We start from the raw sequence: 22,928 nt of genomic DNA, 5'->3' as shown, positions 1-22,928 counted from the left end.
TTAATTCCAGCTTCCCACTTCTTCTAATTAATGTATGGATACAAGATTTCTGTTATTTGTTTGTATTTATGAATACTAGACAGAGTAGTACTTAAGTTTAGATGTTCATTGATGATGTTTTTGTTCTTGGAAGTGTGTACAGCAAATATTATCTTGCAAATAATTTAAGGATATCCAAGTAGCAGAAGTAGTTGTTAAAAATAAGTGATATCTTTTCATTCCAAACTTATTGTGTTAAATCTATATTCAAACACACTCTTAGAGATTATCCCTTTCTTAGCTAATTCAGAAACTGTCAGAATTATGTAAAACGTAGTGTACAGCTCAAAGTTCATGCTGCATTTTGAAGAAAAGAAAGGGAAATTAATGAAGTCAGCCTCTTTGTTTTGAGCAAAATAGAGTCTACTGAGAAATGCTTCTCAATGGAGCATAACTGTTTTATGAATCAGGCAGATTGAGTTGGTGTAGGCTTATAAAACAATTAATGTTATTCATTGGGTCTGGAATAGTAAAGTGAGAATTCAGTGCTAATAGTATTTCATCATTGGAAGTAGCAGGGAACTAGAATGTATTTATCATTAAACTCTAACTGCAAGTAGAATTTATGGCTAGAAGTTTTTTGTTTCTGCTATGCTGTTAGAACAAATAAAATGTGTGAAGAATTAATTTTCTGGAAGTCAGACGAACAATGAAGACATTTAAAAAGATAATACAAAACCAAAAACAAGAAATTACTGTAATGCTTATTCACCTTGATAAACAGTGTTATAAATTTAAGTTATTCACTTAGTTTTAAACATAAGTCAATGAATAAAATGTAAGATAAATGTAGATTTTAAAAATACCTTTTAAGTGCATATTCAGTAGTTTATAGTATAAAACATATAAAAGCTGACTTCATTTACAGTATGCAGTTTGCTTGAGTAAATTACCAGAACCATCAAAAAGACTTGAAGCACACCCAACATTAAATGGATACAGCAGTCCTCCACTAATTACAAGAACATTTTTACATTTAGGAGACATCAATAATCACTGGGCAGAGAGTTTAAGCAAACAATCACATTAAACATTTTTATGTTAGGGATGAAACTATTTTAATAATAAAATAAGAAATGAGAACAACATGTTAGAGGGAAAGAAGTTGAGAGAAAAATAATACATATTACCTCAGTGCACAATTTTGCAGTTTATGACTTGTACTCTGAAGTAATCGTATATTCAAGTGCCTGCTTACATGTGATAGGGTGAAAAACTTGAGCTTATAGTGGGAATAGAGATTTCTGGAGCAAGATAAAACTGTGTTAAATGCCTCAAAATCTAGAATTAAAGTTCTTATAACTGGATTTTATGTTATACAGTGGTATACTTTGACAAAGTGATAATAGACTTCAGTGAGAAAGGAACCAAATTATATGAGCTCTGAATAGAAAATCTCATTTGAAGACTCAACTACTCTCTTGTTTAGCTGGAGTATTATACTTTAATGAGAAACAGGCACTCAGATGCCAATCTGCAAGTCTAGACACTATTTCAACCTTGTGTGACCAGATGAGAGCTCTAAATTTGATTCTCATGTTCTGAGAATTAATATTAAACATTGATGGTGTAACAGCCCTCTGTTTTTCTCTTAAGGGAACATAGGGATATTTTTACCTCCCTCCTTTTACACTCTTACTCACGGATGCTTTGATACTGGCACAGATCTAATCATATAATTCACTTGCTTAAACTCCTTCCAAGTACTCTCAGGGTGCATTTAAAAGTTCTGAATATTATCCACAAATCCCTTCATCACTGGTTCCCACTTAAGTTTTTCATGTTATCTTCTATTATAAAGTGATTATATTGAAAATATTTAAGTACTTACTGTACACGGGCGCGATACTCCCAGAAGAGAAGCCAGCTGGAGTCCTCATGCTCTGCCAGGCATCATAGCTTTACTTGTTGGATCTTGGGTGGATGGGAGGTTTCTATGCAGGCCTAGCAGAACGTGACAAGCTCAGGGTAAAGGCTCTTAATTGCTCATCCATCAGACATCATTCTATTGGGTTTTCCTCACAGAAACACTTCCTGTAACAATCAAGTGTGTTAAACTCCTTCCAGTTATTGGAAACTTAAGATCTGTTTTTTTCTTCCTGGAAATTTCTCCTTTCCTATAATATTTAAATGCATCATATTCATACACTTCTTCTAGATCTCAAGTGTTGTTTCATCCTCATTATAGTCTTCATCAAATATTCCCAGTCATTATCCTTGCATACTACATTTCTTTGCTTGCATAAAAGACCTAATATTATTGCATATCATTTCGGTAATTATCAGTAACCCAGAATCCTTCAATAGGAGGGCTTTTCTTGTTTTGCAGTTCAGGTAGAATAGATAATATTGAACAAACTCTAAATCTTGGTCAATCTCACTGTTGCTTCCTATGTGTTTCTCCTACTTTTCTTCCTGTTTCTCTTCCTTATTTTATTACTTCTCCATCTTCTAATCCTTCATCATTTTATTATCTGCATTTGTTACTCTTTCTTTCTTTACTAACAACTTTTAGATTTCTCTTTGGTTCCCACTGGTACCAAATTAGATGGTTTAGAACTGCTGAAGGCTCTCAAACATAAGAAAATAATAATACAAATCATAAATGTAAAGAAAGACAAACAAAACATCTGAAATTTAAAGTGACAATCACATTTCAGCATACAAATTAAAGCACTACATTTTGAGTAATAGTTGTTATTTCTTTATATAAAAATTTAATGAAGGTCAAATAAAGCAGCAGCAATTCTTGCATCAATTAATTGCAGTATAATGAAATCTATATTTGCATTACATTGAGTTTTGTTTGAGTTTCAATTAAGGTTTCAAGTCAAGAAAACAAATAAGGGTATGTAAAATGTCTATTATTGTTACACATATATGCATTGTCATGGGCTGATACATGCAAATATAATTATGTATAACCATCATTAAATAAACCCATACAGAACACCAACATATCTGTGACTAACAGATATGCAGATTTTCTACTTGTTGAAAAGTTAGTTTTAAAATAACAGGATATAACATTATGAAGAGCCGTAGAGATATCATCTAAAGAAGAACTACACAAATAGATAGAAATTTAAGGATTTGGCCAATATCATGATTTGCTCAACTAAGAAGTCACAGTAGTGAGATGAGAAATTCTAACTGAAAAATTGCATAGGAATTCTGATTTAACATGATTCTGAAGGGTTTAAACCAACATTACATGATTATCCATAGGTCCATATCAATAGATCCATAGCCTATTACACTCATGGAGACTATAAATATTATTATTATATTAATCTTCTTTGTTACTAATATGAAATGTACTCCTTTCACTTACCTGTTTGCAAAGGTTTAAACTTAAGGATCATTAGCATTTTCTGAGACTTGTAAGCAAATTTAATTTAATTGAATTTCTAAAGATATATCACCAACTGTTAAGCATATTGATGAGATACACTTGCATTTTTTAAGGTTATATTCTTGACCACAGTTGAGATATACTCTTAAAGTAACAATCTGGACATCTTTTGCTTTTCTGAATTAGGGATCTTTACAAATAGAAAGTATTTTTGTTTTTGCTTTTAGACCAATAGTCCAGGGTGAGGAATCCTATCATCTCAGTGAGCTTTCAGTTGTAAAGTGGCATATTACATAAGTCAAAATGACAAGAATATTGCAGAAAAAGGTGATGATAATTTTGAATACAAATTATTTCTTCAAATATTTTTCTGGGTAAATTGTTAAGAACAGTTAAACAATATCTGTGAAACATTTTCACTGTAATATTTTTACTAGAAGAAAAAGTAAATCCATCACTATACTTACAATAACATTCATGATTTAAAGAAGTATAAGTATTTATATTAAATCACCATTAAAGAACTACAGAAATACTCTTGTCTGTGATATTGTCCTGTATTTACATATTAATAATATATGCTACATTATTAAAGAAGGACATGGATGATAATTCTAAATGTGTGTATGTTATTTAGAAAACTTTAAACAGCATACACTTACTGGAATGTCTCAATTTGAGCTTAACAAGAACAATAAAATCTAATATCTAATAATTCGTATTAAATAAAATTTAATTTGTATTAAATAAAATTGAAAGTGATTATAGCCACATGACTTCCAGTATTGTAATGGTTCGGGCTTGGGTTTATTTACCATCAGAATGTTAACGTAGGCATTCTGTTAAGCTGTCTTAATTCTCACACTGCTGTTGTGAAATACTGCTTAAAAAAAAAAAAAAAAAAAAAAAACAGATGGGGCTGGCATGGTGGCATAGCAGGTAAAGCCGCCACCTGTGGTGCCAGCATAACATACAGAGGCCGGTTCGAGTCCCAGCTGCTCAACTTCCAATCCAGCTGTCTGGTATGGCCTGAGAAAGCAGTAGAAGATGGCCCAAGACCTTGGGTCCCTGCACTGCCGTGAGAGACTCAGAAGCTCCTGGCACCTGGCTTCGGCTCTGCACAGCTCTGGCTGTTGCAGCCAATTGGGGAGTAAACCAGTGGATAGAAGACCTGGCTCTCTCTCTGCCTCTGCTCTCTCTGTGTAACTCTTCCTCCCCTCCCCCTCCTCTCCTCTCCTCTCCTCTCCTCTCCTCTCCTCTCCTCTCCTCTCCTCTCCTCTCCTCTCCTCTCCTCTCCTCTCCTCTCCTCTCCTCTCCTCTCCTCTCCTCTCCTCTCCTCTCCTCTCCTCTCCTCTCCTCTCCTCTCCTCTCCTTTCCTTTCCTTTCCTTTCCTTTCCTTTCCTACAGGCAGAGTTAGACAGTAAGAGAGACAGAGAAAAAGGTCTTCCTTTTCTGTTGATTCACCCCCCAAAGGGCTGCTACAGCCAGCGCGCTGCACTGATCTAAAGGCAGGAGACAGGTGCTTCTTCCTGGTCTCCCATGCGGGTGCAGGGCCCAAGCACTTAGGACATCATCCACTGCTTTCCCCGGCCACAGCAACCGGGACAGAACCAGTGCCCCGACCAGGACTAGACCCCGGGGTGCCGGCGCCATAGGTGGAGGATTAGCCTAGTGAGCCACGGCGCCAGGCATAACTCTGACTTTCAAATAAATAAATAAATCTTTAAAAAGAACCAAATCAGACATTTCCTCTGAGGTTAATGAAATCTTTAATTAATTCCTATTCTTGGTTTTTGTAATTTCTCACAATCTCTAATCTACTGTGAGTTAAAGTATTTTTGAGACTCATGATGTCAAATAAAGGACACTCATCATTAATTAATATATCCCATGACAACATATGATTGGAGACTGCCAAGTGTGACAAAGCCCTTTTTATAAGAAATCATAAAATGTACAATTATGCGCTCATCTGGAAATAGTTTCTGCCTTTCCAAAATATGTGAACAAAAGTCTTTGAGATGGTCACTACTGAGTCTTTGTTGTTTGTCTTTACAATAGAGAGTAACATTTGATTTTTGAATATAATACTTTATTTATATTTAACTTCTTTTAAATGAAAGTAAAGCAGCATATAATTACCACATACAATACTTCATTAAAACTTAGTGACTTGAAACTACATTTTTAAAATGTTTATTGAAGTAAAACCATTGCCAAATTAAACAAGCATTTTTATTTTCTTATTGACAGCATTTCAATAATGAGACTCCCTTGACTTGTGCCACCTATTGCTAAACTTTAGAACTGTTTAATCAACTATATTTTACAGACTTCATAAAAAGTCTATTTTAGTAGGAAAAATAAATCCATATTATGGCATCATCTAATGTAATATTATGGACCATTCCAGTGTGCCAGAAGATAACAAAATATAAAATGATACATCAAATAATTCACGAAAAAATGAGATTAAAATATTTTATTGTGATGCAAAGTTTTTGAAATATATACATTGTTTCTCATAATATGCTTTTGTCATGAACTATCTGAAGTACCTTCATGTGATGTAATATGTGGTCTCTTTTGGCTTCCATTTTCACAGCATATCTTTTTCCATTCATTCATTTCCTCTTTTTTTTTTTTTTTTTTTGACAGGCAGAGTGGACAGTGAGAGAGAGACAGAGAGAAAGGTCTTCCTTTGTCATTGGTTCACCCTCCAATGGCTGCTGCAACCAGTGCGCTGCGGCCGGTGCACCGTGCTGATCCGAAGCCAGGAGCCAGGTGCTTCTCCTGGTCTCCCATGGGGTGCAGGGCCCCCAAGCATTTGGGCCATCCTCCACTGCCTTCCCTGGGCCACAGCAGAGAGCTGGACTGGAAGAAGAGCAATGGGGACAGAATCTGGCACCCCGACAGGGACTAGAACCCGGTGTGCTGGCACTGCAGGTGGAGGATTAGCCTATTGAGCCGAGGCTCTGGCCCCATTCATCATTTCCAATTTGTGGTGTCATTAAAAGTGAGTGAGTCCCCTGTAGGTAGAATACAGTTTCATCTTCTTTGTTTCCTTTTCAGCCATGCTATGTCTATTGATAAGGAAATTCTAACCATGTCATGCAATATTGTTAATTATGCATAGAGAAGTACAGAAAGACACAGATTCAGGGAGATGGGGTGAGAAAGACAGGTAGATAAAGAGAGCTATTCACTGGGTCACTCCCCAAATGCAACAGCCATGACTATGCCAGGTTATAAATTGGAGTTAGGACCTAGTGATTTCCATATGAGTGGCTGGGATTCAGTTGAAGCACTACCTGCTGTCTATAGATTGTACATTACCTGGAGGCTAGATCAGGAAAGGAGCTGGCACTTAAGTCTGTGCATTCTGATATTTGATACAGGTGATATCTTAACTTCTAGACTAAATTCCTATCCTCAAGGTATTTATTCTAGTGAAAGATTAATTAATTAATAATTAATTTGAAAGAGTGTTAAAGAGAAGGGAGAGAGAAGAGAAGAGAAGAGAAGAGAAGAGAAGAGAAGAGAAGAGAAGAGAAGAGAAGAGAAGAGAAGAGAAGAGAAATCAGCAGAGAGATATTCCATCCACTCATCTACTCTTCAGAGAGTTGCAGTGGCTAACGCTGGGCCAGGGTAAAGCCAGGAGCCAGGAATTCCACATGCATGGCAGGGCTCTGAGTACTTGAGCCATCTTCCACCATCTTCCCAAAAGCATTAACAGAAAACTGGATTGCAAATGGAGCAGGTGGGACTCGACCCAGCACTCCAATATGGGATGCTACCATCACAAGTGGTTGCTTAATCCGCTGTGCCACAACACCTGCTCTTCAAGGTATTTTTGTATATGTAAGAACCCATTATTGCCAGTTTTTGTTTGTTTTGTAGATTCATTTGTTTCTTATTTTTCTCTTCCCTTGTGGTATGTTTTGGTTCTCCCCCTTCTCTACTAGTATGTTATAATTCCTTTCTTTTATTGTGTGTTATCTAGTATAGGTTTTATTTTGCAGTTACCATAAAAATTATAAAAGTATCTTACAGTTATAACAGCCTATTATGTGGCTAAACAATTCCACTTTTATGACTCATACACAAATAAGTTGTAGTTTTAATCTACTTGTCTCTCCATGTTTCATTTTTGTTGTCACACTTATGTCACTCTTTATTGTATAACTTGTTTGTTTATTCTTTTATTTTTTAAAGATTTATTTATTTATGTGAAAGGGTCACAGAGAGGCAGAAGCAGAGAGAGAGAGAGAGAGAGAGAGAGAGAGAGAGGTCTTCCATCTGCTGATTCACTTCCCAGATGGCTGCAATGGCTGTACTGATCTGAAGACAGGAGCCAGGAGCTTCCTCTGGATCTCCCATTCAGGTGCAGGGGCCCAAGGATTTGGGCCATCTTCTACTCTTTCCCAGGCCATAGCAGAGAGCTGGATCAGAAATGGAGCTATCAAGTCCCGAACTAGTGCCCACATGGGATACCAGCACTGCAGGCCGAGGCTTTGCCCGCTATGCCACCATGCTAGTCCCGCATATCTCTTCTAAAGTTATTATAATTACTATTATCTGAATAGTTTTATATTTAACCTTTACTATAATAACATCAATGATATGTGTACAACCATTACAGTATTAGAGTATTTGTAATTTCATTGTAGATTTACATTTATCAGTGAGTTTCATAGTTTCAGAAGTTTTTGGGCTACTTCTTAGCAAATCTTTCAACTTGAAGTACTCTTTAAGATTTCTTATAAGTTGTATCTGGTGGTGAGTGATGAACTTCAAGTTTCATTTATCTGATAAAGTATTTCTCTTCCATTTCTGAAGATAATTTTGTGGGTACAATATCCTTGGGTGACAGTCTTTTGTTCCTTCAACATTTTAAATACAGAATCCATTCTCTAATGGCTTATTATGTTTCTTTTGAAAAATGTGCTGCTGGCCATATGCTAATTTCCTTATGTATTAGAAGTTTCTTTGTTTTCAGGATTCTATTTTTCTTTGATTTGGACTGTTTGACCACAGTGTATTCTGAGTTAATCCTGTCTGAGTTGAATTTGGAGTTCCTGACCATCCTGTAATATTTATATTTTGCTACCAGGCTTGGAAAAGTTTTCTGTTTATTTCTTAATTAGGCGTGCTTCCTGTTTCTCTTTTCTTTATTGACCCCTATTACTCAATCATTTGGTCTTTTGAAGTCCTATACATCTTCTAAGCATTCTTCGTTTTTTCCTTAAACTGTAGATTTTCAAATAACTTGCCTTCCTTCTCCTTTATCAATGTTTCCATTGATAATCTATCCATACTACATTTTGTTTTCATTCATTTTATTTTTTGGCTTCAAATTTTTGAATTTTATTTAAATTTCAATATTTATGCTAAATTTTCATTCTGGTCACATATTGTTTTCAAGTCACTGAATTATTGTTCATTCTTGTTTGAACTACATTGTACTTATTTACATCAGTTCTTTTACATTTTTCTTATTAGGCAGTTCAAATATTTTCATTTCTTTAGGTTCAGGCAATGACACTTTGTGTGTACTTTCGGTGATATCGTGTTTCCCTGCTTGTTCATGGTCATTGTAGGTATGCATTGGTATCTGTTTGAAAACAAAATAGGTGCTTATTCTAGCCTTTGCAAACAGGATGTTTCTGGGAAAGCCCTTCAACAGTCATCCTGTTCTTTGATGGTGAGCCAGTCATCTGACATAACTCCAAATGCTGAAGACTCTGTGGTTTCTGTTGACTTGGAGAAGGCCAGAAACCCCGGAAAACTGAGGCCTAGCTGTCACCAGAGGCTGTCTGGATCCTGGAAATCCCAAGATTAGCTTGGTAACATACACTGAAGATCAAGCACACCTCACAGATTTGAATCCCAGGGATGCAGCTTCCCTCCTGATACCAGATTAGGGCCACTCGGTACCTGAGAACCCATCTGGAATGTGGCATCACTGAGGCCTGCCTGATGGTGGATTTTACTGTGGTAGGTCCAATGTTGGGGTCAAGGCAAAAATCCTTTGCCCACTTTCCTCTCCACAAGTGATATGTTTCTTTCATCACACTTTGCTTCTTGGGGTTAGGAGAAGAAGGATATGGACAATGTAAAACTGTTCTTTCTACCTTTTGTGTATATTTTCTAATATTTTTTTTTTTTTTTTTTTTTTTTTTTTTTTTTTTTTACAGGCAGAGTGGACAGTGAGAGAGAGACAGAGAGAGAAAGGTCTTCCTTTTTGCCGTTGGTTCACCCTCCAATGGCCGCCGCTGCAGCCGGCGCACCGCACTGATCCGATGGCAGGAGCCAGGATCCAGGTGCTTCTCCTGGTCTCCCATGGGGTGCAGGGCCCAAGCACCTGGGCCATCCTCCACTGCACTCCCTGGCCATAGCAGAGAGCTGGCCTGGAAGAGGGGCAACCGGGACAGAATCCGGCGCCCCGACCGGGACTAGAACCCGGTGTGCCGGCGCCGCAAGGTGGAGGATTAGCCTATTGAGCCACGGCGCCGGCCTTTTGTGTATATTTTCTTTGCTGTGAAATAACCAGTACTATGACCTCTCACGTGGTATCCTTAGCCTCTGTGAAAGTATTTTTATGTGTAGACAGGAGCTCAAATTGGTGTTTCTGCCAGGAAAACAATCACTAGAGACTTCTATTCCATCATATTGCTCCAGTTCGACCATTTCTTTTGAAGCATATAGCAATTACTTCAATTTGCTATTCTACTTTCAGTGTTGAGTGTGTGTATGTGTGTGTGTGTGTGTATATATATATATATATACATATATAAATATATATGTGTGTGCATTTAAATAGAAAACTTCCACAATAATTCAAAATACAAGTTTTATCATTATTCTGCAGGATATTAAGTTTAGGTTAATTCTCATACAAAAAAGCAAAGCTTTCTATTATAGTATTATGGAGATTCATACATGGTAATAGGAAGTATTTTGAAAGTCACATATCCTTCTCTGTCCTACATGTGTGAATTTAAAAAAAATATTTATTTAAAAGGCAGAGACAGAGGGGTAGAGGGAGAGTGAGAGAGTATCTCTGGTTTACTCTCCAAGTGTCTCTAAGTCTGGGTGAGGCCAAATCCAGGAATCTGGTACTCTATCCAGTTCTCCCACATGGATGGCATGGACTCAAGTTTCTGAGCCATGATCTGCTATCTCCCAGAACATGCATTAGAGGCTGGGTCAGAAATGGGGTAAGTGGGACTTATTCCCTACCCCAATTCATGCAAACTTATAACCCCAAAGTCATAAATTGGTGGTACTAACAAAGTGGAAACTTAATCTAGTTATAACCTTAGGGAGATGGGGCAGAATGGGAGATCCTGAAGTCATCAGAATCATTTCTAGGGAAGAAATTCTCAGGAGAGAGTAGCTATAAAAACTCGAGTATGGGTCCAGCCTCTCTGTTTCTGGGTTCATAGTGTGGTCCTTTCCTTGTAAGCAGTCTACCATCACCATGGGCCACTCTGCACCAGAACCATTGCTTGTGCTGTGACTTTGACGTTGGACCTCCAAAACTGTGAGATAAAAAGACAGTTTTTTTCTAAAAAGTTAGCTGCCTGAGGTATTTCATTATAGTCAGGAGAAGTTAACTACTATAACATCTTATAAATATTTCAATATGTTTGTTGCAGGAGTCTATGATTCTAATTGCTTGTGTTTTTGTCTCGTGACTATGAAGAGTTAGGAGAACGGCTGAGGAAGGGTATGTTAAGCTATAGTTCAGTTTTTTGAAAGAAGCAGAGAAAGCTCCCTGGATCTGAAAGTGGTCCCTAAAGGAGGGACCCATTAACGTTCCAGGAGAGGCATTAGAAGTGACAGTTTACATGCCAACGGGCGGGGGTCTTCTCTGTGGTAACGTTTCTCTGTTCATAATTCCTAAGTCATATTCTGGCCTTTGTCCTGTGGGTCGAGTGGTACCCCTTCTCATCTCTCCTGTGACAGCCTCTGCACATTCGATGCGTGCCAGATGATCATCACCCTCAGACTGTGATGATGCCTTGACACTGTACACTTTAACTGAGGCACTGACAGCAGTGGCTTTCATTATGCCAACTCCTGGACTAGCTGCACATGCACATAAAGAGATCAAAATGAGCTGGCTTATACGTTAGAAAAGACAGCTAATGCCACTGCTACTGCCTTAACATATCTTAATGATGAACTGAGTCAGGTTCGAGAGGCGTTTTACAAAATCGCACAGCCATTGATGACTTATTGCTAAAAGACCAAATCGGATGTAAGCAATTGCCAGGAATATGCTGTTTCAATCTGACAACTCAAACCTGGTTCAAAGAGAGACTGACAGGCTGCCATGAGGAAGTAAATAAAATACATATGTCGACTGAAAGTTTCTTTGGAAACTGCAGAAATTTCTTTGAAAATCTGCTATCTTGGTTATTGCCCTTCCTAGGACCAATATTTATTGTCTTTCTGGACTCCTGCTAGGACCATGTATACTCAACTGTCTTGCATGTTGTGTGTTATACAGGCTTAAATGACTAGAAGCCATCAAACTCCAACCATTACTTTAGATAATGCCTCTAAAGAAGCCCACATTCTACTGGAGACCCTTAAATCGACCTCCAGAATACCCTACTTCTGTTCCTCCAATGACACCCCTTTTCAGCATGAAGCAACCAGAACAGTCATCATCCAGTTCCCCCTAACAGAAGTTAGGGTTCCAATCTCCTGGAGGTGGGAGTGTAAGGAGTTAAATGGGAAATAGGGTGGTTCCCTGGTAGAAATTTGGAATTTGGAAGTGCCTGCCCACCCCTCCACCTCCCAGTTAATCTTTAGCAGAACAAAGTATCTTGCTTCCTTATGAATCTCGCTAATATCTTTAGCAGATCAGCTGTCCTGCTCCCTTAGTAATCTCCAAATTTACAAATTTACCATGAAAATAGCAAGGAAGCCCTGAATCCTGCCCCTCCCCCCCTTTGGGATGTTTCTCTTTTTAATCATAAACAAGTCAGACAGGGTGGAGAACAGTAAATCTGGTCTTTTGTTGAGTTTGTTGACACCTCCTCATTAACTGACAGTTTTGTCCCCAAGATTGTACTTAAAAACTCCATTGCTATTGGCCCTTTGGGTCTTCCTCTCTTGGAACACCCCCACCCCCTTTGCTACTCTTGCAGGAGGTTTCCAACCTAAATAAATCCTACTTTACTTTCAAAAAAAAAAAAAAAAGTGACAATTTAGATTGGTTAATTGGGTGAAAGTTAAACCTATAACTGGGACTCAATAAAGATGACAAAAATACATGAAAATTTGCTCTGAGTTTAAACTGATTTAAAGATAAAAATCTTACTTGCTGAGCTAAAATAAATCCATAAATTACAAGTGTAAATTGATTAGCCCATATCAGAGTAATCTACCTGCCATTGTTTGTTGCTGTGCTGGGGATATATATTGTGGATTCTTTAACATGATATTTTCACAACCTCTAGGATTATGAACTCACTGGAACTTACATTCTTTTTTTTAAAGGCTTACTTTATTTACTTGAAAATCAGAGTTACAGGGAAAGACATGGAGAGATCTTCCATCTGCTGGTTCACTCTCCAAATGGCCACAACAGATGGGGCTGTGCCAGGCTGAAGCCAAGAACCAGGAGCTTCAACTGGGTCTCCCACATGGGTGTGGGGACCCAGGTGCATGGGCCACCTTCCACTGCTTTCCCACATGCATTAACAGATAGCTGGAGCGGAAGAGGAGCATCAGGGACTAGTACTGGGGCCCATAAGGGATGCTGGTGCTGCAGGTGGCTAAACCAGTTATGCCACAGCATCGGTCCCTATATTTTATGTTCTTGAGCTTATTTTTACCTATGAGAAAAATGGGAGTTCACTTTCAATTAAAACATATGAGTACATGAGTCTAACAGAACCTTATGTTGGGGGATGGTTTCCATGTTTCAAATATCACCATTCTGAGGGAATTATGAAATACAAAGCATCCCTTACACAATATTCCCCAACAGATATCTTAGTCTCTAAAAGGGTAACTGCCCATGCATAGTATTACTGTCCCTGGATGTGTATTAGGTGTCTTACATTTTTCATGACTGAAAATATATTGAACATTAGTGATTTAAATAGGAGAATAAGGCAAAGTATTTGTAGAAACCCCAACACTCTCTCAGATGTTCAGTAAGCCGTCTTTCTCTTCCCATTCTGATGTCATTCTCATTGGGTAATCCTTTAGGTGATGAATAAAAAGGATTCATTCCCATTTCCCAAGCCTCCTTGACAACTGAAATTTCTTCTCAATTCTAAGTTAATATTACTTCTTTAGTCATCTCTGATTTTTAGAGAACAATGATTACTATATTCAGTAGCAGGGAAAATAGGGCTTTAAAACTCAAGAACATGGGAGTAGTTGTCTGTAGCTTTTATTTTAATCTTGGATAAATCCACACTGAGGCAACTCCTGCTCAGAATTTGTTTGTCATTTCAGCTGAAGAGTTTAAACTGGAACTGCAAGTGATAGATGGGTGAAATCTTTACATATTTATAGCCTGCTGATTGGAACTAATTACAGAAGCACATAAATGTGGAATTTATTTTCAAGAGAGCTAGAATCAAATTTATAGTACAATTTACAATCAGTTAACTCCACAAGGAATATTTCTCCATTTTTAACTTTGAAAAAATAAAATAATTTTTCCTCAACCAAATGTTAAATGGCAGTTTGAAATCCAAATTCAACTTTGGTTGATATGGAAAACTGAGAAAGCAAATTAATTTTTCTAGCCAGAAAGACTAATAGAAAATTAATGTTTGCCTCACAGCTTAGGCATTGACACAATAAGAAATTTCAATGTCTTTTATTTTACAGCAGTATAGTACACATTTGAGTTTTGCAAAAATGAGCTTGCTTTTTTTAAGTCACATTGAATGTTTGTACCTCCCCAGACATTCAATTTCTTCTTGTGATTATTTCCAGTGAAATATCAGAAGAAGTGATTTGTTTCATTTCCAGGTGGACTACTCAAAATCCCAAAGATACTTTGTGACATTGCTTGATGTGCGATTTTTTAACTTCCAGAGACATCCACCGTAAGAGTGGCTAGATTTTAAGGACAATGACATCATTCAGCAATATGAAGGAACTTTTATTAAGTATGTAACTTCAGTGAGAAGAAACTAAAACAAACAAATAACACTTGTAGTTTTAAGTCACTTAGTATTTGGATTTTTGTTGTACTGCATTACAAATTAATAACGTGTGATGGATTTATAATTATTTCAACATTGCTGAAACAATGATTGACATATAGTGGAAAATATAAAATTAAACTCAAACTCCAAGTACCTGTATGAATAAAGTATCCATTTTCACCATCTTAGATCGCAATTTTAGGTAAGGTCTGTAATTTTTTTCATTGTTAATAAATTAAAAATTCATGAATTATAGAGAAATATCATTAAATATTTTTAATAAGACCTTTGGTGCATTGTGTAATTTTTAAGATAACACATCATTACTACAATGAATTTTGTGTGTGTGTGTGTGTATATATATATATAATTTAATAGGATAACTTTCAAAATGCCATACACTTTTATTTCATTGGTTACAGATTTTTGTGATAAGTGCAAAAATGCAAACACTTTTCATCATACTAATTCAATATTGGTCTAGGAACTTCAGTTTTAACATAATTATTTTATAAATATATTAAACTAAATTTAATAAAAGTATAGAAATTTAATCACTGTTATCATTGCCCTTTCTTGCTAATATCCTTAACTGCCTTCTGCCTTTCTTTCTTGAGGTTGATATAGACACGTGGTTATTTCTAGCCATTTTTTGTGTGTAAACTGAGTAGTTTTTGCTGAGTGGATAGTACAATTTAAAAAACCCCATAAATCAGCCATTTCAATTAGATACCCAATGTTGAAAAAAGATTCAGATTTCTTAGATAATTTCTATATATACTATCTAACATAACTTGGACACACCTTCTTTATTTTTCCTAAATCCCTTAAACCCAATTTGAAATCTTTTATTTCCTTAGTTTGACATACCTAGAAAAAATTAGATACATAGGAAGAAACTTTCTCAATTTCTTGGTCCGAAAACTCCTCAACATTTGCTTATTTTTTCCCCACCTGATGCAAAAATAGCACATGAAATTACCTTATCCAAGGTGAATCCATTTTTTGTGCACTATACTCCATCTGTTTCTACCTTCTGCATCTATTCTGCAATCCATCTGCTGCCACCTGTTCAGAATCCACATTTGTCTTCTTCCTTGTTCATGTGTATTGTCTCCTTACATCTATAAACCTCTTCAAGCATTCAATGTGATTCAGAGGGCTGCAAAACCTAAGTGATAGAATATTCAATTAAAGAATGCCACATTCTCATTTATGAAAAAATGGTTTAATCATTTCACAAACATGTACACAAAATAACTTTTGAAAATTATTTGTCTTCATTTTCTAAGATTTACTTACAAAATTACTTCATTTATAAACTGAAATAAAGTAGGAAAACTTAAAAAGAAAAAAAAAATACCAAGAACAGAGAAAATTCATCCAAATGATTTAAGTGCTTTATCTTGGTTAAAACAATGAATATGCAAAACATTGTTAACTTCTGTCTGTGTTATTAATATTCTCCATTTAATGCATTGAGTCTTTACCTTAGTCTCCTATCACTACTTACCACAATTATTTATACATTAGCCATTCAAATGAAAGTTCCTCAAATCTCAAAACTTAACATGCTCTTAAAAAAGGCAGAATAGCAATTACAATTTGGGATATTATTAAACTAGACTTCTTGCTTTCTACTGTAGTTAATTAAGAACCTCAAGAAGAAAAAAAGTGATGAGGTCATGTTAATTTTAAAGAAACCTTCAGATAAACAGGTTCTGCAGATATTCTCCAAACAACAACCCCATCCCATCCCTTTTATGACCATTGTTGTAGCTCAAATCATATCTCTTCTTTTGAGATATGGGCAACTTTTTAAAATTTAATGTAGTACTCAATCAGACTCCTTTATATATAAAATCTCTGAAAACAATATTTATCATATCAGTTTGTATATGAAATATAATAAATTTTATTTTTGTGTGACATTTATTTATTTTTCTTTTAATTTTTTAATTTTAATTATTTATTTATTTTTTTGACAGGCAGAATGGACAGTGAGAGAGAGAGACAGAGAGAAAGGTCTTCCTTTTTGCCATTGGTTCACCCTCCAATGGCCGCCGCGGCCGGCGCGCTGCGGCAGGCACATTGCGCTGATCCGAAGCCAGGAGCCAGGTGCTTATCCTGGTCTCCCATGCGGGTGCAGGGCCCAAGCACTTGGGTCATCCTCCACTGCACTCCCGGGCCACAGTAGAGAGCTGGCCTGGAAGAGAGGCAACCGGGACAGAATCCGGCACCCCAACCAGGACTAGAACCCAGTGTGCCGGCGCCACTAGGCAGAGGATTAGCCTATTGAGCCACGGCGCCGGCTTTATTTATTTTTCAACTGTTATTTAACAAATACAAATCCAAAGTACAACTTTGGACAACTTTTAGATTATAGCAGTTTTTACCCACATAACCTCCCTCCTATCCACAACCATCCAGTCTCCGACTCCCTCTCCCATCCCATTCTTCATCAAGATTCGTTTTCAATTATCTTTATATACAGAAGATCTACTTAGTATTTACTAAGTAAAGATTTCAACAGTTTACACTCACCCAGATACACAAAGTATAAAGTACTTTTTGAGTAGTAGTTTTACCATTAATTTGCATAGTACAACAAATTAAGGACAGAGGTCCTGAGGTGCACAGGGACTCCCATTGTTGATTTAACAATTGACACTCTTATTTATGGCATCAGTAATCACTTGAGGCTCTTGTCATGAGCTGCCAAGGCTATGGAAGCCTCTTGAGTTCACCCACTCTGATCTTATTTAGACAAGGCCATAGTCAAAGTGGAAGTTCTCTTCTCCCTTCAGAGAAAGATAATTCCTTCTTTGATGTCCCGTTCTTTCAAGTGGAATCTCACTCCAGAGATCTTTCATTTAGGTTTTTTGTTTTGTTTTGTTTTGTTTTTTGTTTTTTGTGTTTTTTTGCCAGAGTGTCTTGGCTTTCCATGCCTGAGAAACTCTTATAGGCTTTTTAGCCAGATCCAAATGTCTTAAAGGCTGAATCTGAGGCCAGAGTGCTGTTTAGGACATCTGCCATTCTATAAGTCTGCTGTGTATCCTGATTCCCATGTTGGATCATTCTCTCCTTTTTAATTATATTAATTATTATTGCCAGACACTAGTCTTGTTTATGTGATCCCTTTGACACTTAATCCTATCATTATGATCAATAATGGACTTAAACCAATCACTTTGTCTAGTGAGATGGCATTGGTACATGCCACCTTGATGGGATTGAATTGGAACCCCCTGGCACATTTCTAGCTCTACCATTAGGGGTAAGTCTGAGTGAGCATGTGCCAAACTTTACATCTCTTCCCTCTCTTATTCCCACTCTTAGATTTCACAGGGATGACTTTGCAGTTAAATTTAAATGCCAAAGAATAATTGCCAAGAGTTAGAATCCATTGGAAAGAACGGTCCATCAAAGAAGGAGGTACCTTTCTCTGAAGGGAGGAGAGAACTTCCACTTTGACCATGGCCTTGTCTAATCATGATCAGAGTCAGTGAACTCAAAAGGCTTCCATAGCCTTGGTAACTCATGACAAGAGCCTAGGGTGATTACTGATGCCATAAACAAGAGTGTCAATTTGTTAAGTCAACAACAGGAGTCACTGTGCACTTACACCTCATGTAAGATCTCTGTCCTTAATGTGTTGTTCAATGTGAATTAATGCTGGATGTGAGGGCAATCTGGCTGCGATATCTGTCACTCCATTGATTGCCAGGGTTGATTTGGCTATTCTGGCTGGCTAGGTGGGTGTCCCCTTTTTCCCTCACTGCTCCATGTGCGTCCCTCCTGAAGCTGTGCGCTCAGTCGAAGAGGACAACCTTCCCCACTAGAGGAGGATTGGTCTTTGGTCAAGGGTATACAAGTAGCTGCACTCCCCTGCTAGAACCTCCAAACCAGCTCTCAATGTGAATTAATGCTATAACTAGTACTCAAACAGTATTCTACACTTTATGTTCTGTGTGGGTGCAAACTGTTGAAATCTCTACTTAATATATACTAAATTGATCTCCTGTATATAAAGAGAATTGAAAATGAATCTTGGCTGGCGCTGCAGCTCACTAGGCTAATCCTCCGCCTTGCAGCGCCAGCACACAGGGTTCTAGTCCCGGTCGGGGCGCTGGATTCTGTCCCGGTTGCCCCTCTTCCAGGTCAGCTCTCTGCTGTGGCCCGGGAGTGCAGTGGAGGATGGCCCAAGCACTTGGGCCCTGCACCTGCATGGGAGACCAGGATAAGTACCTGGCTCCTGCCATCGGATCAGCGCAGTGCGCCGGCCGCAGCGCGCTGGCCGCAGTGGCCATTGGAGGGTAAACCAACGGCAAAAGGAAGACCTTTCTCTCTGTCTCTCTCTCTCACTGTCCACTCCACCTATCAAAAAAAAATGAATCTTGATGTGAATAGAATGGGAGAGAGAGTGGGAGATGGGAGGGTTGTGGGTGGGAGGGAAGTTATGGGGGGTGAAGGCATTGTAATCCATAAGCTGTACTTTGTAAATTTATATATATTAAATAAAAATGAAAAACAAGAAACCATAACTCCAAAAAAAATACAAATCATGGATAGAGAAAGAAAACAATAAGACATGTGGCTATGGACTCAGTTAATACAGAGTCAGTTGCCCATCTTCTGCATTTAAAATTTTCAGTGTGTTTGTATACTACTTTCTTAGTGTAGAGCCAAGATATGGTTTTTTATCTTGGCAAATTTTGCCTGGCTTTGTGTCTGAAACAAACCTCTCCTGACAGTGATGTTGCTTCAACTTTATCAACTCTTATGCTCCAGCCCTCAGTGTTGGCTAAAAAAAGTTATAGAGGGAGTTTGGATAGTTGACACCAAATGAGAGTTACATCAAAGGAATAAGGTCATAGTATTACACAGCATTGTGAAGTGACTATAGTTCACAATAACATAGTATTTATTTATTGAACAAATAGAAAGAGCTCCAAGACTCTAATCCTAAAGTAATGTTGGGGACATTGCAGTGGCATAGCAGGTAAGGCTGTTACCGATAGTGCTGGCATCCTATATGGGCACAAGTTTGAGACCAATCCAGCTCTCTGCTATGGCCTGGGAAAGCAGTAGAAGATGGCCCAAATCCTTGGGGCCCTGACCCATGTGGGAGTCCCAGAAGAAGCTCCTGGCTTCTTCCAAGAGGTTTTAGATAAGCACAGCTCCAGCCACTGTGGCCATCTAGGGAGTAAACCAGTGGATGGAAGCCCTCTTGCTTGCTCATTCTCCCTCTCGCTCTCTGCTTCTGCCTCTCTGTAACTCTGCCTTTTAAATAAATAAATAAATCTTAAAAAGTAGTGTCAAAGAAGGGAATATGTTGATTGATCTGATTTGATTAGTACATATCATACACATGTATTGACATGTCAGACTGTAGGCTATAACTATCAGCAGTTCTTACTAATAAAAATTTACAAGACAAATTATCAGATGGAGTTAGTGAATCAAATAGTAATTGTCTTTGTAGTATTGACACTTCACTTACCTTATGACCTGCACAGTGAAGTAGCTGGTGCTTCTATCAAGCATTGAATGAAAATATGATTTGAGGTGGCTCCAAGATGGCAGAATAGGGAAGGAGCTCACTGATAGTCTAGGAAAAGGTTTAATAAAAGTGGAGATAGTTAAGTATCAAGGAAAAGTTAGCAAAAAAACTACAGAGGGAACTCTTTAAGAATTAGAGGGACATGGTGGATCTACGTGGAGGGCATGGGAACCCACAGCTCAGGAGCCCAGCTGCCGAGAATCTTCTCCGCACCAGCACTGGAAAGAGAGGTGAGGTGAAACTGCAGTAGCCTGAGGCACTGGTGGAAAAGCAGCAGCAAGAGCGTAGAGGAAACAAGGCTTGAAGCCCCATGGGGGAAAGTATACCAGCATAACTACAGGAGAGAAAAAAACAAAAGGGACAGTACAGACACGATTCTCTCTCTCCACACACTTTACAAAAGAGTGCGAGACAATAGAGCAGGCACCATTTTGAACATACATAACAGCTGTGCCAGCTCAGGGCTGCACCCATCCTCAGCCAAACAGAAAAACTTGACTCTGGTTGGGAGTAATAACAGGAAACTAAGACCTAGTGAATGTGTGGAGCTATGAACCGGGACTGTGATTAAAAAAAAAAAAAAAAAAAAGCCAGCGCCGCAGCTCAATAGACTAATCCACCACCTAGCGGCGCCGGCACACCGGGTTCTAGTCCCAGTTGGGGCACCAGATTCTGTCCTGGTTGCCCCTCTTCCAGGCCAGCTCTCTGCTGTGGTCCGGGAAGGCAGTGGAGGATGGCCCAAGTGCTTGGGCCCTGCACCCCATGGGAGACCAGGAGAAGCACCTGGCTCCTGGCTTCAGATCAGCGCAGTGCGCCAGCCACAGCAGCCAGCCGTGGCGGCCTTTGGAGGGTGAACCAACAGCAAAAGGAAGACCTTTCTCTCTGTCTCTCTCTCACTATCCACTCTTCCTGTCAAAAATAAATAAAAAATAAATAAAAACTCCTTAAAAAAAAAGATTAAAGGTGTGTGGGAGAACTCACAGTGTGGCTGAGATGTGAGTAGTCTCAGTGGGAGACACCACACACTTGGTAACCTTAGAAACCCAGTGAGAGACACTGCAAGGGAATCTGATCTTATAATGAGGTCTGTACAGATCGTTTGTGTGGTCCTTGGGACAGAACAGATGAATATTATACCCACTAGGGCTAGTGCTCAGGCACTGATTGCCATCAAGGAGAAGAGCTCAGCTGAGCAGAATTACTTTCCTTCTAAATGAAAAAAAAAAAGGGGGGGGGAGAGAAGATTTACCATGCCAAACCTGGGTGTGTCACCTTTGGCACACCCTTAACCATGAAGAACTGAACAGAGCTCTTGCTCACACCCACCTCAAGCCTCTAGAGATTCACCAAAAGCAGACAATCCACTTTATCTAGAGTCATAGTATAATGAGAAAATCCACCACAGTGAGGGGAAAAAAAAAAGAAGCCAAAGAATATCTCCACAATGCCAAAAACAAATGCAAAAACTGAGGAAACAAAAACTAGGAAGACATCATGATACTTCCATGTGAACATGACACTCCAATACAAGATTATGAAGATGATGAGATAGAAGAAACACAAGATATGGATTTCAAAAAATTGATAAGAACATTTAGAAATTATCAAAAACAGATGTATGAACTACAGAAATCCGTACAGGACAGGACAGAAAATCTCTCTCATGAAAATGAAATCTTAAGGAGGAATCAAAATGAAACGAGGAATTTAGTAGAGCAAGAAATTGAGATACTGAAGAGACCAAAATGAAATGAAGAATTCAATAAAACAAATGAAAAACACATTTGATAGCCTTAAAAACAGAATCAGTGAGGTAGAAGAGAGATTATCAGACTTAGAAGACAGAGCACAGGAAAGTATACAGTCAAACCAAAGAAAAGGTAAGAAAATTAGAAATCTAAAACATATTATTGGGAATCTACAGGATACTATTAAAAAAAAAAACAATATTTGGGTTCTAGGAGTTTCTGAAGGCATGGAGAGAGAAAAAGGATTAAAAGGCCTTTTTAGTGAGATACTAGCAGAAAACTTCCTGGGTTTGAAGAAGGAAAGAGATATCCAAATACAGGAAGCACATAGAACCACCAATAAACATGACCAAAAGAGATCCTCACCACGACACATTGTAATCAAACTCACCACAGTGAAACATAAAGAAAAGATTCTAAAATATGCGAGAGAAACGTCAGATTTCTCTCAGAGAATCTCCAATCAGACTCACAGCTGACTTCTCATCAGAAACCCTACAAGCTAGGAGGGAATGGCGAGATATAGCCCAGGTACTAAGAGAGAAAAACTGCCAGCCCAGAATATTATATCCTGCTAAGCTCTCATTTGTGAATGAAGGTGAAATAAAGACCTTTCACAGCAAACAGAAATTGAAAGAATTTGTCACCACTCGTCCAGCCCTGCAAAAGATGCTTAAAGATGTGTTACACAAAGAAACACAGAAACACGGCCATCAATACAAAAGAAAGTAAAGGAAGAAAATCTCCCAGTAAAAGATTACAGGAAGTTCAAAGCCTACATTAGAAATATCTTTGGAAAAAAGGCAAGGCAAAGTCACTACTTATCAATAGTCAAATTGAATGTAAATGATCTCAATTCTCCAGTTAAAAGGCACACACTGGCTGAATAGATTAAAAAACAAAACCCATCTATTACAAGAAACACATCTTTCCAACAAGGATGCATGCAGACTCAAAGTGAAAGGTTGGAAAAAGATATTCCATGCCAACAGAAATGAAAAAAGAGCTGGCACAGCCATGTTAATATCAGACAA

At 38.0% G+C, this 22,928-nt stretch overlaps 1 long non-coding RNA gene across 2 annotated transcripts in view; it reads right to left on the bottom strand.

Annotated features, from left to right (window-relative positions):
* Nucleotides 1-1,876: 1,876 nt before the first annotated feature.
* LOC149124529 (uncharacterized) overlaps nucleotides 1,877-22,928 on the bottom strand; it is a 195,216-nt gene continuing 174,164 nt past the window's right edge. The window contains exons 2-4 of one of the 2 annotated variants that reach the window (XR_016212794.1): nucleotides 20,087-20,194; nucleotides 15,566-15,754; nucleotides 1,877-2,073 (exon numbers count right to left, since the gene is read on the bottom strand). This is a non-coding gene — a long non-coding RNA (uncharacterized LOC149124529). The remainder of the gene's footprint in view (nucleotides 2,074-15,565; nucleotides 15,755-20,086; nucleotides 20,195-22,928) is intronic. The other variant, XR_016212795.1, reaches the window with a different exon arrangement.

Source organism: Oryctolagus cuniculus, chromosome 9, assembly GCF_051225735.1.
Source record: "Oryctolagus cuniculus isolate XC-2025 breed Fujian yellow rabbit chromosome 9, ASM5122573v1, whole genome shotgun sequence".
In the NCBI taxonomy this organism is placed as follows: Eukaryota; Metazoa; Chordata; class Mammalia; order Lagomorpha; family Leporidae; genus Oryctolagus; species Oryctolagus cuniculus.
The sequence above is the reverse complement of the archived record's forward strand: the minus strand, read 5'-3'. Positions and strand labels throughout refer to the sequence as shown.